Source organism: Callorhinus ursinus, unplaced genomic scaffold (assembly GCF_003265705.2).
Source record: "Callorhinus ursinus isolate GAN/ISIS: 27379988/994484 unplaced genomic scaffold, GSC_fseal_2.0 scaffold4, whole genome shotgun sequence".
Classification (NCBI taxonomy): Eukaryota; Metazoa; Chordata; class Mammalia; order Carnivora; family Otariidae; genus Callorhinus; species Callorhinus ursinus.
In genome coordinates this window covers 33,591,717-33,604,470 of record NW_027397066.1, presented here as the reverse complement: position 1 = coordinate 33,604,470, position 12,754 = coordinate 33,591,717, and the positions used below count along the sequence as shown (strand labels likewise).

At 45.5% G+C, this 12,754-nt stretch overlaps 1 protein-coding gene across 18 annotated transcripts in view; it reads left to right on the top strand.

Moving 5' to 3' along the window:
• The window catches only part of APBB2 (amyloid beta precursor protein binding family B member 2), a 355,485-nt gene that overhangs the window by 308,309 nt on the left and 34,422 nt on the right, over positions 1 to 12,754 (top strand). Inside the window, exon 1 of one of the 18 annotated variants that reach the window (XM_073891581.1) lies at positions 10,508 to 10,649. The exons of 16 other annotated variants lie outside the window; for them this stretch is intronic. The gene's annotated coding sequence lies outside the window, so the exon portion shown is untranslated. Of the gene's footprint in view, positions 1 to 10,507; positions 10,689 to 12,754 lie in introns of those variants that run through there. One more of the 18 variants, XM_073891580.1, reaches the window with a different exon arrangement.

The following is a 12,754-nucleotide window of genomic DNA, read 5'->3' as shown; positions in this document are numbered from 1 at the left end:
CGGGCAAGTCACATCCCCCTCTCTGTAGCTCAGTTTCCTCATCGGATAGCATTGCCTGCCTCCTGGGAGTAAAGGGGTTCCTGCTGCTAAGAGTTGAGGACAGTGTCCGGCATAGACGTAGTGCGTGAACTAGTCCCGATGCAGGTTGTGCCTGGGTTTGGCCACTGGGGGGCGCTGAAGGAAGGAAGAGCCAGCCCAGGTTGGTCTCCTCGTGGCTCCAGCCACCTCTGCACCGGCCCACCATGGTAGTGGCTCCTGCGGGTAGCCTTGATCCCTGGGCCCATCGGCTTGGGTGCCGTAGGTTGCTTCCTGTTGCTCATCTCTGAGTGCCTGTCTCCCCTTTGCTTTTCAGCTCTTTCATTACTCATATCACCAATTCTATTAAATTCCCCTGTTTCAACTACTTAGAGCAGTTTTTGTTTCCCTGGCTGTGCCCTGACTGGTAAAGACTAGGTACGCCTTTGCCATCGTTATTATTGTTGGGGCTCTTGGGGTTGCTGTCGTATACTTAAGAGGAAACTGTGCAGGAAACTGAGACTCAGGAGGCAAAGTGAATTAACCAGAACAGAAACATTTCGAGTGATTTTCAGCAAAGGACGATTTGGTTGTCCTTGGGAACCCAGAGTCTGAGGTAATGTCAGGATGCACTTCTGTTTTTCACTCTCTTCTTGGCTTCATTCTTTGCTCCATGTGGTGTAAAAAAAAAAAAAAAAAAAAAAAATTACCATTTCTTTTCTAGCCAGTCTAAGAGCGTAGACTCTCAATTCCAAATTCCTGAGGGAAAAGACTCTCACCCAGCACAGACCAGGCGCCCACCCGAGTCTAAATTAACCAGCCAGGTTCACTTCATGCAAGATGTCAACCAGGAACCTGCAATTCGCCTGGGTTTGCGTGATGGGGTATTTCCCAGAAAGGGGGGCGAGGAGGCTTAAGCTAACAAGTGTCCACTGGAGAGCTCATTTCAGGATTTCAAACAGCTTAATCATCATGGGAATAGCAATGTCCATATTTGGGTGCCAAATAAGGTACTATAAATACATTATATCTGGTTTTGTTTGTTTTATTTTGGTCTGTACAACAGCTTTAGAGACAGGCTTTATGTGCCTTTTAGAGATGACGAGAGGCCAAAGGGAAAATTATGCATTTGTATAATACAGAGCTGCACAGGCCAACAAAAACGTTAAGGGTCTTTGCTTCTGGTGGGAATTAAAATATATCAAGTTAGAGGGGCAACACTGGTTAGCTAATGCTGATCAGAAGTTGTGATTAGTGGCTAAGTATGCCTTTGATTGACAGGAAAAGCAGTGTGGGTACAAATCAAAGTAGTTTAATATTTCTGTGAGAAATGCATTTTAAAATAAGAGGTCCTTGGTGTCTAAAAATAATAAAATGGCCCTTTGAAGGTTAAAAGGATCGATTTGGTCCAGCCCCCAACCTTTGAAAATAAGGAATTTTACTTGAAGTAATAATTTAGGTTCTTTGTGAGAAGTTCCTTCAACTTCTAAAATGATTCAGAGTTTGGAATTACTGATTCAGTCTGACTATATCAAGAGTGTTTAAATATACATTTTCCACTCAATTAATAAGTCATGAATTCATTTAATTTGTCATCAGTGCACTCAGGAATCCTTAATGTAGACTTGGAGCTGTGAGCATTTGCTTGTCTCCTTCTGGTGAATCCTGACACAGCTCACATGTTGTATTTTCCTAAAAATTCTAAAAATGGGATTGCTTACTGTTAGAATTGGCCATTGGATTCTTGTGTTCCTAAAGAGAAATTAAAGAAATTGCTTAAATGATGTAGTTTCCCCTGTTTTCCTCAAAATTTTTTTCTGCATGAGTGTAGACAGTGGAATCCACGATCTAGAGGACCAGTGATGCTCAAACTTGAGCCATGTCACAATCAGCTTTAGATCCTGAGAAAGCACCTGTCCTCAAAGTTTCTGATTCAGAATGTCTGGGGTAGGGCCTGAGACCTTGCATTTCTAACAAGTTCCCAAGTGAGGCTGATTTTATCTGTGGCCCACACTTTGAAAACCACCGCTCTAGGCTGAGATTAGGCTTGAATGATTTCAGTCTTGCAGCTTTAAGAGGAAGCAATGGGGATGGCAGGTTTAAATAATCAGTCTGTTCAATCAGAAGGTAACTCTTCTTACTCGGAGCTCTATCTGGAATATACGAGTTCCCTTTCATCAAGGGGGAAAGATAATGCACAGAGGAGGGTTTACTATTAGGATAATGAAGCTTAAAACTTAGGGCCCCTTTCAAGGCCCTGGGAGGGGGCTTAGCAATGAGTTCACATGGTTTTTGTAAAATTTGCAAAAGGAAAGTATTTTTGTATTTTTTTTTTTATCTGAAAGGGAGCCCCAGAAATTATCTGAGCTTTAGCTTCTATGAAGCCTTAATCAGCTCTCTGGTAATTAATTAGTATCATTAACTCATATATATGAAAAGACTATAGTTTGTAAGAAATAGACATTTTTTGCAGGACAAGCAATCTATAAGTGCCAGAAATGAGGATAAAAGAGGACACCATCTCAGAGGACATGAGCCTCACATGTGAACTTTGTGTGGCACTGAATTTAATTGAATGAGCTCAGCAGGGCATTTAGCCAGATGAAAATCCAGGTTGATCTTAGCTGGCTCACTAAATGATCAGCTTGCTGTATGTGCTCTCTGCTTTATTTATTTACTATTTATTTGTTTTATTTTATTTGTGACAAGAGCAGAAGATTTGGAGGATGAGATGGGCTCAAGTTCTGGTTTCACCTCTTTTTTTTTTTTTTAAAGATTTTATTTATTTTTTGACAGAGAGAGAGACAGCCGAGAGAGGGAACACAAGCAGGGGGAGTGGGAGAGGGAGTTTAAATAAAAACGTCATTCATAACAGCTAGTATCTGTTTTATCTTCCTGCTCAGCAGGAGTTCCTAGTGGTGAAGGACAATGGCATTTCAGAGGAATTTTGATACATTAGCATAGCTCTGCTTGTTTTCATAAATAAAACCTTACTGGAACATGACCACAGCCATTCATCTAGATCTTGTCTAGGGCTGCTTTTGCCTAACGGTGGCAGAGTTGAGTAGTTAAGACACAGACAGAAGGAGGTGCAAAACCTAAAATATTTACAGTCTGGACTTTTACGGAAAAATGTTGGGGATCCTTGATCTAGCAGAATGGCCCTTTGGTCATGCAATTAATAGGAACTATCCGTGTCCTGTTTGTGTAGACTGGCATATCTACTAATTAATAATATTTGTGCAGTGCTTGATATCTCTATGTAGGAACAGTTCTGTATCTTCAGATAGGAAAAAATGTCTGTTCATATCCATCATTTCATTATCCTGTGAGCTGTATTGAGTTGACAGATTATTACCATTTCCTTTTCATAGACAAAACAGGCTCAGAGAGAATGAGCGAATTTATTTATAAGAGGTGAAACCCGGGGGCGCCTGGGTGGCTCAGTCGTTAAGCGTCTGCCTTCGGCTCAGGTCATGATCCCGGGGTCCTGGCATGGAGCCCCGCATCGGGCTCCCTGCTCCGCGGGAAGCCTGCTTCTCCCTCTCCCACTCCCTCTGCCACTCCCCGTGCTTGTGCTCCTCTCTCTCTCTCTCAAATAGATAAATAAGATTTTTTTAAAAAGGGAAGCTAATCATGAGCCCTGAATAAAATTTCTAATAAGCATTCACATGTAGGGGTTTTTGTGTGAACGTAAGTTTCCACTTCTTTGGGGTTAAATACCTAGGAGAGTGGGATTGCTGAGTTGTATGGGAATGGTACATTTAGCTTTATGAGAAACTGCCCAACCACTCTTTGAAGTAACTACCATTTTACGTTCCCAGCATCCTCCGCAGCACTTGGTGCGGCCAAGTTTCTGTGGGGTTTTGTTGCTGTTATTTTAGCATTCTAAAACTGCATCTCCCTAACGAATAATGATATTGAGCATCTTTCCTGTGCTTATGAAAGCCATATATCTCCTTTGGTGACGGATCTGTTGAAATTTTTGCCCGTTTAAAAAATGAGGTTGTTTTTCTTATTAGTGGCTTTATTCATAATTGCCCCAAACTGGCAATAACACACATATCCATCACTAGTAGATAGATAAACACACTGTGGTACATCCCTGCAATGAAATTCTCAGCAAAAAAAGGATTGAGCCCCTGATACACTCAACGATTGTGCTAAGTGAAAGAAGCAAGATCCTAAAGCTATATATGGTGTGATTCCATATATGACATTTGCAAAAAGGCAAAAACAACAGGGACAGACACCAGGGAAAGTACAGTTCATTTCAGGAACTCCTTTTCGCTTCATTCTGCCAGTCCCTACCCTCTGACCCCTGCCCCCACTCTCCCAACCATGGATTTAATGTCAGTTTAAGCTTGAGTTTTTAATGCAGAAACAGAAACCTGATTTTTTGCTAATTTTAATCTTGGAAATCATGGACAGCAGGCATGCCGCGTGGCCCTCCGTTTTCATTCCCGCGTGGACATGGGGACAGCCTGGCTCTCTTTCGTTCTCACATTTTCAGAGTTCCTGCACCTTCCTACAGTTCTGCCTGCTGGGGGGTTGCATAGGGAGATGGTTGAGCAGACGTGTTTTAAGAACTGAGTGCTGAACTGGGATTCTGAATCATAGAGGGTAATGATGTATGCTCACCTCCCACCACCTAGCAGTTGGGAACAGGAAAACTAGCGGGTGAGGTGGGGGGAAGAGGGCTAAGTCCAATCTCTTCATAGTACAGTGAATGCCAGGGAAATGCCCACTGTCTTTGGTCTAGTGGGAGGTTGTGTCTGCTGAATATTGCATGCAGGAAATGAGCTCTGCTCCCTGACCAGCGCTTGGAAATGTCTTTCCCTTACAAAAAACTTTTGTTGTACGCATCTGTTATAAATAGCCTTTGCATTTTATGGGGCAGAACGTGAAGTCCTCGGGCTGTCGGACGGGAGAATTTTTTTCTTTTCAAAATTTTTATTAGCGCATACTACAGTCAGACCTGGAGGGTTTTTATTTTTTATTTTTTTAAAGATTTTATTTATTTATTAGAGCACAAGCTGGAGGAGCGGCAGAGGGAGAGGGAGAAGCAGACTCCCTGCCGAGCAGGGAGCCCGATGCGGGGCTCTGTCCCAGGACCCTGGGATCATGACCTGAGCCGAAGGCAGACGTTTAACCAACTGAGCCACCCGGGCGCACCAAACCTGGAGGGTTTTTAGAATAAAGGTCCCATCCTTATGTGAGTGCAAGCAAAGCTTCTTCTATATCTGATGTTTTGTGGAGCGGTGGAGGTTTTCTTTTAAAAAGTCATGTTAGGTCTTGCTCTAAGAGCAACCATCCGTGGTACACAGTCCTTTAATATAAGTCGGGAAATATTACTCTCAGTGCACAATTCCCTGGCTTTTGTTGTTCAAGTTCATTGTAGGTCTGAGTTTGCCCTTCTGGCCATTGTTGGGCTAATTTACATCCGGGTTCTTACCACTCAAAGTGGAGTCTTGGGCTAGAGCATCCGCATCAACTGGGAGCTTTTTAGAAATGCAGGTCCCACCCCAAACCTACTGAATCAGAGTTGGCATTTGAACAAATCCCCAGAGGATGTGTTTGTACCCTGAGGTTTGAAAGGCCCTGATCTAGGTCAAGGGCCTGCCCAAACATCCCACCCACTGTATCGATAACCTTTCTGGGATCACGTGTGACCCCCAGAAGTGCATCCTTGCTGAATTCTCCTGATGTCCAGGTAAGTGTGAGTGTGGGGGCATGCTGTTTTACTACAATGAAATTAATTTAGTAAGTGCTTCCTGCTGAGCTGGGCACCAAAGATACCAAAACCAAATAAGGCATGGTTGAGTTTCCAGGAGCTCAGTCTAGTCAGGGACACAGAAGAAGGCACAACATTGCATTGTCCATTGTCTTTATCTGTGTCATTTGACTGCCTTCATCGATACAGGTCAAGTCCCTTCTCTGGAAACATTTCTCAATGTATAGTCCACTGGCCACCTGCCTCCGAATCCTTCAGGTGCATATATGAAAAGAGCGGGGGAGTCGCCCCAGACCTACTGAATCATACTCTTGGACTGAGCCCTGACATCTTCATTTTAATAATTATTCACATTATAATTTGAGAACCATTGACCTGGGTGTTGCCTGGATATCCTTAGTGATTATACAGTGTGATACAAAGGAATGTTTAAATACAACTTCCTATATTCAAGGAATCATTTGGAGTTTTCCTCATCCAAAATTCAGGCAGAGTTTCCAGGGCCCTCCAAGTTCAAAGCTGCTTTTATCTCTGCGTGAGACAATGCAAAGATCTTTGTGGATGGGATTCAAGGATTGTTTGAATTCATATTTATATATTTTCTAGTGGCATGTTTTCTAGGAGCAAATGAAAATGCTTTGTTCTATAATGAGTTAACAGTGTGAACATTGTTATGACAATCCTGTGACTTTCTTGTTTAATGTTTATACTCATCTAATCAAACAAATTGAAATTGGGTTATGGCTATTGCACATTATAGCAGTTATCTAGTTTAAATGCAGGTCTGAAGGAAATAAAATTGATTTTTCTATGCTACTTGGGGACATCATAGGTTATTAGTGTGCTGGTTGAATTTTCAATTAGGTTTGTATGGAGGAGAGAAAGATTAGTGGTTGGGTTTTTTATTTTCCTAATGTATTATGTAAATAAACTGTAATATTTCATTCTAATTAGGGAGTCAGATGACTTTTAAAAGTTTGGCATTCTGCTTCCACACTTTTATTTAAAGCATGTCAGATTTTTAAAGTGGATAATAATTTCGAGGAACATTTTTATTTTTGAAAAGAAAATGATCGAATTGTATACCATTAAAATAGTTACTACGGTAACAGCTACCTTATTTTTCAGGGAATCAACTGTAATATGTACCAGAATTTCATAGATGGCTGAACCTATCTATTTTTTTTTTTAAGATTTTATTTATTTAATTTTGAGAGAAAGAGAGAACATGAGCAGGGGGGAGGGGCTGAGGGAGAGGGAAACAGACTCCCCAGCCGAACAGGGAGCCTGACACAGGGACTCAAGGATGCAGGGCTCCATCCCAAGACCTGGAGATCATGACCTGAGCCGGAGGCAGATACTTAACTGACTGAGCTACCTAGGTGCCCCTGAACCTATCTTTCTATAAACCAAACCTTTTTTTTTTTTTAATTGCCTTCATTCTACAAATGCATTTTGTGTACTTGCTCTGTGTAAGCACCACACCCTACACTAGGGATTCAGAGTTTATCTAACATAGGTTGTTCACAAAAATGTTTCAATGCCACTGACTGCTAGGAAAGCAGAGCGAAAGGCCAGAGAACACAATGGCAAGAAAGAATGGCGAGCCCTGGCAAGTAGGAAAAGGCTTCATGGAAGAGGTGACTTTAAATCTGGGCCTTGACTCAGAAGTAGGGAGTTGGCAAAGTGAAAATGTATTCTTTAAGTTGAAAAGGCATTGCATGTTCATTACATGCTCATTTTTAAAGTACCTATAGAAAAAATATTAATTTATTACATTTGATCTTTATTCGATGTATCAAGCACTATCTGTGTGTCAGGAAATGTGGGTGATGCTGAAAATACAATGGGGAAAGTCCACAAGAGCAGTCTTTGGTTCACTAATTCACTGGAAAGCCAGAACCTACTACAAGCTATTACACTCGCAGTTAGGGTTTATCACAGTTAAAAGATACAGATGAAAATCAGCCAAGAGAAGAGGTACCTAGGGCAGAGTCCAGGAAATTTCCAAACATGGAGCTTCAGTTGTCCTCTCCCTGTAGAGTCATGGACAGCATAACTTTTCCAGGATTGATGTGTGACGATATGCACAGAGTACTGCCAACCAGGGAGGTTCATCTGAGCCTTGGAGTCCAGTATTTTTATTGGGGCTCCATCACATAGGCATGGTTGATGACCCATGTGGTTGACTTCAGTCTCTAGCCCCTCCAGAGGTGGAATTGATGCCAAATAACCCAAAGCCCCTACCCTAAATCACATCGTTAGACTATCTAGTGTGACCCAAGACCTGCAAGCAGACAAAAACACTAGTAGGTAGGTATGACATTCCATGGTCTTCGAGATCACTGCCAGAAGCCAAGGGGGAAAGGCCAGACCTCTGTTTGGCCAAGGTTGAATTCTTTACTGTACAGGAACAAAGCCAAGTGTATAAAACTCAACATAAAATGAAGGAGAAGAGGACTATAAAGAAAAAAACCCAGGATACCGGGGCATGGAAGGGGTGGGGGTGTAGAACTGCCAGGTAGGAAGATTTTTCTCAGGGGAGTGGACTGAGATCTGAAGGATGAATGGGATTATCCGGGTGAGCAGTGCAGTGAAGAGCATTTCAGGAGGAAACATGGTCCCAAGGCTGAGGTGGGAAGTAGCTGGGCATGTTCCAGAAACTGGAAGATGAGGCTGGTGCAAGGGAGAAGGAGAGGGAACGTGATTAGGAAGAAGGACCAGATCCCAGATGGCCTCAGAGACCCTGGAAATGATGATGGACTGTATCTCCAGTTAACGGGAAGCCACTGTAGGGTTTTAGAGGCTGAACATGGATGCTCAGGTTGGTGACTTGTGACGCACGGGTGGCCGCGGTGAGAATAGCCAGTCGGGGATGAGAGTGGAGCCAGGGAGACGGTTGGAAGACTGCCTCAGCCATCTAGATGAGAGAAGACAGTGGCGGGATCGAGGCTGGAGGCAGTGGAGTTGGAGAGAACAGTGGCAGGTAGAGCTGGCATGATGTCCCTGCCAGCAGAGGCTGAACTGTCACACGGTATCGTCACCTCTGGGCGTCTGGCAGCTCTGTCTGATTTGTCCCTTCCATCCTGCTGTAGGCAAGTAACCAAACTCACTAGAATTATGCGGAAAGAAGGAAGGGCAGCCGCTAAAGGGGTGACAGGTGGGGATTCTGTGAAATCAGTTCACGTCTCCAGATTCGGTGATGCCTCTTCTGACTGCTGAACCGCAAGCCCCCAACTCACCCCCACTTCCAGTTTAGGCTGCGTTCGGAACAGTGCTGATTGCCAGAGCAGTTAATTAATAGCTGAGGTATTACTGGTCATAGATTCAGTTATAGCCTAGGTTAAAACATGTCCCCCTTGAAAAACAGCTGATCGCCAGAAAAGCCTAATACAGAGCTGTCAGCACAGAGCCCGACCTTTAGGGAGAGCTGAATAAATACTGAACAAACGAGTAGATGTTTAATCTGCTTTTAAAACATGAACATTAAAAAGAGTTTCCAGTACACCTGTGGTATGTTTTACTAAATTCAGACAAGGGGGTGCCTGGGTGGCTCAGTCGGTTAAGCGTCTGCCTTCAGCTCAGGTCATGATCCCAGGGTCCTGGGATCGAGCCCCACATCAGGCTCCCCGCTCAGTGGGAAGTCTGCTTCTCTTCTTCCCCCCTGCTCATGCTTGTACTCTCTCTCTCCTCTCTCTCACACTGTCTCCCTCTCTCAGATAAATACAATCTTAAAAAAAAAAAAAACCAACAACTCAGACAAGACCTCCTAGTTGCATACACCCCCTTGATTTTCTGTTTGTGTTTCATAAATTCCGTACATGGTACTTTGAGGATAGCAGAAAACAGGAGGATGTCCTGCCTGTTTCACTTGTTAAATTGTCCAATCAAACATCTTGCTCAGAAACAATTAGTAGAGGAAGTACTTTCAGTGCACACAGAATAAAGACAGTAGGAGACCTTGGATTTTCCTTTCAGATTCTATTTTAGTCAGTGACTAGCCAGCACTCATTGAAAATGCTGTCCCTTAGCCAACTGGACACTTTCCTGCTCCTGTGTATGGGGTTTTCTCAACTAGAGATGACAGTGTTGGGATGCCAGTGTCATCTTGGCTCCACGTCAGCATTAAACAAAAGGTGCCTTAAGAGAGGCGGGGATTGGAAAATTGGAAAAGGTGTGTAGGGGTGCACCACTTGCTGTGGGCTGTTAAGTGTTTCGTGTCATTCGGCAGGGAAGCTGCAAAAAATACCTTTCAGCTCCGTTCAAAACTTGCTGCCTGATTTATCAAACTACAGTTTGCCCCGGCTTTGTCTTGACATTGCCGAGGCTTTCTGGCTCCCACCCCGGCCACCTGCTGCACCGCCGCACCCCCAGCACGATCAAGCTGGGTCTGTTCGGAACCAGAAACCCAAGCCCAGGGCGTCAACTTTCTAAAGCGGTTCTGCGGGATTAGAATGAACTTTCCAAGTCCTGAGAGTCCCAAATGGGAGATGTTCGGCCTAGAATTTAGGGTTTGTCGGGGAGGAGGGGAGTCCACCCGGCTCTTTGCTCGCCTTGGGCCGGCCTCTGGCGGCTGCGAGCAGCGGACAGGGACCCCTGAGGGGCACACCTGGCGGGGGCACCTGAGGGGCACACCTGGCGGGGGGGCGGGGCGGGCGGGGCGGCTCCTCCCCAGCAGCCAATGGGCGGCGGCGGCGGCGGCGGCGGGGGTGGCGGCGGGGGGCGGGGGGCGGAGAGCGCCGGCGGGGCCCGCGCGGACGGCGGGAGGCGCGGACGCCGCTCGCTTCAACTTGAGACGGAGGAAAGCGTGGCTGCTGGTGCAAGCGAGCGGCCGCGGCGGGCTGGCTGGCGTGGTCACCGCTGTCCTCGTCCCAGCGCCGGGGCCTCCCGGGAGGCCAAGGTGAGAGACGTGGGAGGGGCGGCGGGCCTTTGTCTGCAGGTGCGTGCGGAGGTGACTGACGAGCGGGGTCCGAGCCCGAGCTGGCTCGCGGGGACAGCGAGGCGGGCCCGGGAGACCCGCGGGACAAAGGCTGCGCCCTCCCTTCCCCCCGAGTCGGCGTTTAGCGAAGTGCGGGGTCGTGGGCGGCCGGAAGGGCTGAGGAGGGGAGAAGGGTGAAGCATTGGAGGGATTGGAGGGGTGGGGATCCCAGTTGACCGGCGCAGCGGGAAGCTGCTCCGCGGTGGGCTGTTCGGATGTTCTGCACCGGGCATTTCTCTTGCGGCCAGTGTTATGATTGAGTAAATGAGTGCTTTCATCTCACATGCCCTCTGGTGAATCCACAGTTATGTCTTCTTGTCTCGTAGGAGTGAAAAACAATTGCAGGATCTCGGTAATCGATTTTTGGATTAAAAGCAATGTTCTTTGCTGTAGAAAGACGTTGCGTTTACAAATAACTGTAGCCATATGATTTAGAATATCTGTGTGACTTCCATGTGAGAAAATGTTTCAGAGTCCCAAAATGTAGAAAATCAGCCAACCTGTCACCTCCTTGCTCTTGGCAATCAAAAAGAAGTTTTTAAAAAAAGAAAAACAGGAAGGAAATATTGCATACAACATTCGATTGGCTTCTCGGAGAGTCTGTACCTTCTCTCTCCATTATCTGTTTCCCTGTACCAGTATTGTAACCAGGCACGTCTATTGATTCCCTAATTAATGTGTGGCCGTGAATCTTCATTACTGCCTTGGGTAGGAGAAGGTGGAGGAGCAGGCTATCCCATTAGTCTTTTTCTTTCGTTTTATAACTGCAGCCGCAGCCTGGCTTTGACTTGAATCCTGAATGGTGGGTTGTGCGTGCTTTCCTCGTATTGTCATTTTCTTTTCCTTAGACCATTGGGCAGTTTCTCCTCCAGCCTTACTCTGACAACAAAAGCAGTTTGCAAGTTTTCTCCCTAAAGTTCAGATCTTTGCCACTGCCTGTCGGTTGGTGCTGCTTTGTGAAAGGAATTATTTGGTGCCCTGCAGCCTTTCCCAGGGACTTAGAAAAATGTATTGTGAGGAAAATAGCCTTAAATCCCTATTTTGTCCATCATTTTGTAAAAGTTATTAGTGGCTGTGTTGTCCAGAATGAAATGTGAGTGAAGAGCTGAATGGGAGAAAGACTTTCCACAAAGCATCAGCCATTATCATAGAAGAAGGTGCGGTGGTTCTTGGCTCAGCAGGGAGTGAGGCGCATAGTGAAGGCATGGGCTCTGTGCTGGGTGGGTCAGGAACCCCACCTTTCTGATACTTGGTGAATTAATGAGTTCCTCTCTCATTGTAGCAAGTCCTAGCTTTTGAGCAATGGGGATGATTTATTTAATAAGTATTTATTGAACACCTGCTACACGCTGGGCCTTGGCACTAGTGATTAAAATGGGAAATGCAACAAGTGCCCACTTGCTTTCTTAGAGCTCACATAATGCTGTCAGAGGATCCATTTCAGATCCTTTGACCTGGAGCACACCTGAGAAATAGTACGGATAACACTGAGGTGAGGCAAAACGATGTTGCTGCTGGCTGCTTGCCTTGGAGGTCCGCTGAGCTCAAGGCTGCAGGTGCACACAGGTGGGGCCAAGGTCACCTCCTGTCCAGCGGTGGAGGTAGTAATCAGACCGTTGGGTCAGTCTTTTTGCACCTGCATCCCTTGAGCCTGGATACCTCTCAGAGGAGTCTGGAACTGCAAGGAGGGCCAGAGTTGAGTTCTAAAAGGGTTTGAACAGGGGCTTTGTTTATTTGGATGTGGTCATTCCAGTCTGTTTCAGAAACTATCAGTCACCCAGCCTCCTGGTCTCACCTCAACAGCTTTCATCTTGAACAACCCCCCAGGGAAATGAATTCCATTCTCTACCACTGACTGAGCAAAGCTTTCCATCTGTCCACAGTCTCCCCAAGTGTGAAGAGGTGACTCCTAGATTTAAAGTCCTGGAGCACAGTTGAAAAACCCCGATTTACTCTCTCTCTACTTTTCATGGGGTGGTGGGTTTGTGTGTGCGTTTGCTTTGCTTTGCTTGCTTGCTTGCTTGCTT